Raw genomic sequence first — 5,577 nt, forward strand, 5'->3', positions numbered from 1 at the left:
TGTCAGTTTTTCTCATTGTCGTTAAAAACTGAATGACGACTCCTATATTACTAGTCAATTGGGTGTAAACTCACAAGAAATCCAATTACACTTGATTGAATAAAAAGAATCGTCACACCCACGAGGGACGAGGTCACGCATTAGCCTCGTGCTTTTTCGACCCCCTCACAGGTACCAAGCCAGGCGCAAATACTACCCATAGAAGCCTATCATAAACTACATGACATATTGTTACTTTGCCTCATGATGTAATGTTAGTTATGTGTAGAGAATTATGTGATTGCGTGTGACAAACTATCCTAGAAAAACCAACGACCTTAAAAATTGCCCAAACATTTATAAACCAATTTGCCAAAGATTTATACCAAAATACGTGTTCCGCAAGCCCGAACGATCGCCACAAAAATAAGCGACGCTCGGGATGGCCGTAACGAATCCCACAAACGCTGCACAACGCGTAAAAGATGTTATAAGGCAAGCACGCAAAATTAAAGTCGCAAAAACAAAAGTAGACGAAAACTGAAAACGAGAACCAGCCAGAGACGCATTTTCAACGCCCCTGGCTGGGCGCTAAAATTTCTCACGCCCACCGCTGGGCGCTGAAGTTGCTGCCTGGCCTTTTGGTCAGGCGCAGCAGCCTCGGTGCCCAAGTAAAAAAAATACACGTAGCAAAAAAAAACCTTTCGTAAAAATTGCTGCAAGGGCGTATGAAAAGGCACTCGATTCTAAAAGCGACTTGTAAAAAAATAAAATAACTCTTTGTGTCGTTGTTAGGCCTCCTATGACGACAATGTTCGGCTCCAAAACCGAGCACGCTAATCGAAATAACCTTGGATGTCACATGGGCAAAGTATTCAAAAAAAATAATGTTCAAATAGAGTCTTTAAAGAAAAATAATGTTCGAATAAAAAAATAAATCCGAGTCTAGACTAGGCTATGCCAGAAGTACAATCTAAATCCTAAGTCTTAGTTGTCTTATCCATAGAATCGGTCCTAATGCTTGGTGTCGTTCTGCAAATCAAAAGGTTAAACCATATTGAGTCTCCCTTCCTAACATTTAAATCAATAAGCACCCATAGTAATTGTCATCCCTTGCTAAGAGTCTACGGCCTCAATACTCTCTCTCACCAATAAATAGAATATGTTATGTATTTGCAAAATGGAAACAGTCACATTCTGGAAATCATTCCCCCATAGTCGCACAACCCCCAAAGTGAACCTAAGGTGTCAATACCATTAGCAAAAAAAAATTAATGGCCTCAAGGCTTATGATCACATTGGGTCACGACTATCATAGTCATCTCGAGCCACTCGCTCCTTTAAATACTCCTAAGTACGGACTAAAAGATTTTCCATGAATGCAACATGACCAACCATGAAAATACCCAGATCGGCATACCATAAGGCTACCATTGGGGTAAAGCAATACACACTAAGAGAGAAGCCGCACTAATGATTCTACTCTTGCAAAAATAAAAATTCGATCTCCCCAATTAACTACCTTGCCAACATTAAGCAAAATGGCGCATGACAAATGAACACCCAAGGGTTAAAATCTAAAGTGTCAACCAACGAAAGTTATGGTCCAATTAGCCTAAGTCTGAGAGTCGCTTGGTCAAGTATTATAGGCTTACGCCACGTCATTATTTTGACTCTAGGCCACCTCCTTGTATTCATACACGGGTTATAATTAGAAAGATTAATGAAAGTTCGAGTCTAGATCACAACTTCCAATTAAATCCCAGAAGCTGGAATCTGAAAAGAAGCAAAAACATTATTTTCGATGTAATTCTTCCGTTAAATTTCAATAAGGTAAAAATAACATTTTGAATCTACGCTATTTGCACATTTTAAGAAACGACTAAATACGCTTGCAAAGTAAGACAATTAAAAGGTCCACCCTAGGCCTACTAAAGCTAAAGGTCCACCCTAGGCCTACTAAAGCTAAAGGTCCACCCTAGGCCTACTAAAGTTAAAGGTCCACTATAGGCCTACCAAACGAGGCTCACTCAGTCTCGCCTCGTGACTCAAAGACCACAACCATCTACCTTTTAGCCGAAATAAAAAAAAAATTAAAGGATTTATGTTGGGGAGAAATCCCAAGCAAAAAGAAAAAATAGAAAGAGAAAAGGGAGAGAAAAGAGAGCAAGCCATGAAATACTTAGCCCGTACCTCCCAAAGTGCGGAATTTACCCAAGTAAACGAAGGAAAAGAATTGAGTCAACCAATCCAAATCATGTCACAAAAAAACTACATAAAGTTCTACGATGTCTACCCTTTCCAATCCTTATGTTCTCAGACGCCTTCGCTCTGGGGCCCCTGTTCAGCTCATTTAACCCATCCATGTTCTCATTGCCATAACCCAAGAAACCATTACCTCGACTCTTGTTCTTGAACTTGTTGTCAACCGCAAATAACTACCCATAGGAAGCATCCCAACATGCATGCTTGGGGGCTCCAAGCTACGAAACAACCATAGTAAAATAAAAAAAATCTCGAAGCAAATGTTTGAACAATCGAAAGGGCACGATGTTTGAGCCCACCTCGTGAATGGGCCTGAACCCTATCAAGCTTCTAAGCAAACTATTCAAAATCAGTCATTACTCAAAAAAAATGATTCAAACAAATTGATTAATGGACCGCACACAACGGCCATTCTATGAACGCTCGTTCGCACATACATATCATCTTTTCTAAGTATCGAACATTTACGAACGCGTTCAAAAGAAAAAAAGAAACGAACGAACAAGAGGCCAACTGTGTCATCAAGAAACCTCGCCGGAAATTATTTTCAGCGCCCAGCGCTGGGCGCCGAAATCTTTAAACGCCCAGGCATGGGCGCCAAAAATGATCCCAGGCCCAAAAAAAACAGCTCTGACTTCTATAGGGCCCGCCCATGTTCATTCGACTTGAAAATTGCCGATTTCTTTACTGAAATTCGCACCTCGCGGCTTTGCTAAAGAGTAGCACACCACTACAAAGATCGCTCGCACTTACGAGCACAATCCCAAACACGATCAAGGACATTACAGAATGCGTATCCCCAAGGAACCTCTTTGACAAGAAATGACCGTCAAGCACGAGTGCTTGGGGGCTCGAAAGAAAATATATATTATGCAAAGTAAAAACAATATTCCCAGACTACGCTGTACGAAGCCCCGTGTTTGGATGTCTCAAAAAATAAAACCGGTTTACGACCTCAAGACAAAGGTCGCCGTTGATGCTTATACATAGTCCCCTAATCAAGGACCCAGGTAGTGGAAAGATTGAGCCGTAAAGACTAGCTCAAAACCATGAAAGATGATGACCACAAGACAATGGTCCGTCTAAGCACGTTGTCAACCCACATTCAGGTTACAACTAAACCCGAGCATCCCTCGAAAAAATTCGCTCCTGCGAGAATGAATAAGAAAAGAAATTCTCAAAGAAATCACAAGAACAAATGAAATAGGGACTTGCCCACCTCAATAGGGCAAGATCGCGCCACGAACCGCGCAAGTTCCAAATAGAAAAACGAATTCAGGGATGTCCACCCTTAGCGGACAGGGCTCGCCCACCTTCAGCGGGCGGGGTCTGCGTCACTGGCTGCGCAAATCCTCGGTTTTCGAAAAATAGAATCTTCAAAAAACACAATGAAACAGGCTCGCCATCTTTAGCCGGCGGGGTCTACGTCACAAGCCGCGTAGGTCCTTATTTTCAAATTTGAAAAACAAGATTCGTCCACCTTTTCGGACGGGGCGTCCACCCTTAGCGGACAGGCTCGCCATCTTTAGCCGGCGGGGTCTACGTCACAAGCCGCGTAGGTCCTTATTTTTAAATTTCAAAAACAAGATTCTTCCACTTTTTCGGACGGGGCGTCCACCCTTAGCAGACAGGCTCGCCATCTTTAGCCGGCGGGGTCTACGTCACAAGCCGCGTAGGTCCTTATTTTCAAATTTCAAAAACAAGATTCGTCCACTTTTTTGGACGGGGCGTCCACCCATAGCGGACAGGCTCGCCATCTTTAGCCGGCGGGGTCTACGTCACAAGCCGCGCAGGTCCTTAGTCGCTGCAGCGATAACTTTTTCTGGTTTTCCCTTTTTTTCCAAAAATCAAAAGGATTGGTTTTCCGTTTTTTCCAAAAAAGAGCGATGTGCTGGATTTTCTTTCGTTTTATATCCTATAAAAACAAGGGGGTTTTCTCGTTTGGCTAGCCCTGAAAATGAGAATCTTTAAAAACATTTTTTACCTCGTGATTGGGCTTGGCCAGGCCCAATTACACTTTATAGCTTTGATTTCGAAAACATCTGTAGCTACTCTCAATGACAAAGTGAGGGAGTTTCTACGCACCTTTAGATCCTTCCAATGACAAAGTGAGGAAGTTTTTATATTATCCGTTGGCAAATCCCAATGACACGTGAGGGATATGTCGACACTTCAAGTGAGGACCCTTAAGTCAAATGTTATCACTCGGGGGCTCGTGAGACCCTCGCAAAAGCAGGTCACCATGGCTTGTGTGATGCACTCCGTCTAATACTTTGACCATCGTCTTACTCCAAGACTCGGTCAAAGTGGGGGCTAACTGTAGACACCTACTTTTGTCCCCATTCCCGAAAGGGAAGGTTCGATGATGAGAACGTAAATCTCCACTTGACAACGCATCTCCTATAAAATAACGAATCTCAATTACCCTTTTCATTTCACCCGAAACCTGCTATTTATGGAAACCTTCGAAAAACAGTAACTGCCGTAATGGGTAGTTGTTAAAAGTGGCAAGTCATAAAAGATAGAAACCTGTCAGAATTAGGTGTTGCACTCCAACATAAATCCTAAATGAGATAAAAATTGCGAGAGAATCCTATTCCTAATACTCTTCAAAAATAAGAGTTACGTATTAATTAAAATCCTAACGAGCCTAGAGTTCGTAACGGGCCCAGACGCATTCCGTCGTAAAATTAATACGCACTAAAAGACTCGATTAAGTCTCATACGCTCCGGATTCTAAGAGTCCGAATCTGACAAAGAAACGGCCAAAACATCAATTTCAACGCCCAGCCCCGGGCGCTGAAATTGCCCAGATCCTATTTTCAACGCCTGGCTCTGGGCACCGAAATCTTCAGCGCCCAGCCCTGGGCGCTAAAAATACCTGGGACGTGTTTTTTCCTAATTCCTCGTGGATTAGAGTTCTACAATTCTATCTTTCCACGAACTCTTTTCTATAAATAGGGCCTTAAGTTCGACGTGAAAACACAACACACAATTATTATTCTGAGTATTGACTTTAAACCCCTAAGCCTAAGCCTCACGCTGCAAAACTGATCACGCGTTCTGTCGCAATCGATCCATAAATCGAACAGAACGTATCCCGTCCCATAATTTGAGATTTGTTAAATAAATGGAGAAATAGCAAAGTCAAAGTGGTTAGTTTTCTGAGAACCGTGACGCACCTCTCAAGGGTGCGTCGTAATGTGTCCCTTTTCCATGGTTTAATTGCTTTCCTCGCCCTTTTATGAACTGTTAAACTAACTAAATCTGATTGTTCGATCAAGCTTAATAAATATGATATTTTTGGGAAATTGGATTATCATGCTAGGTCCT

Source organism: Spinacia oleracea, chromosome 5, assembly GCF_020520425.1.
Source record: "Spinacia oleracea cultivar Varoflay chromosome 5, BTI_SOV_V1, whole genome shotgun sequence".
Taxonomy (NCBI): Eukaryota; Viridiplantae; Streptophyta; class Magnoliopsida; order Caryophyllales; family Amaranthaceae; genus Spinacia; species Spinacia oleracea.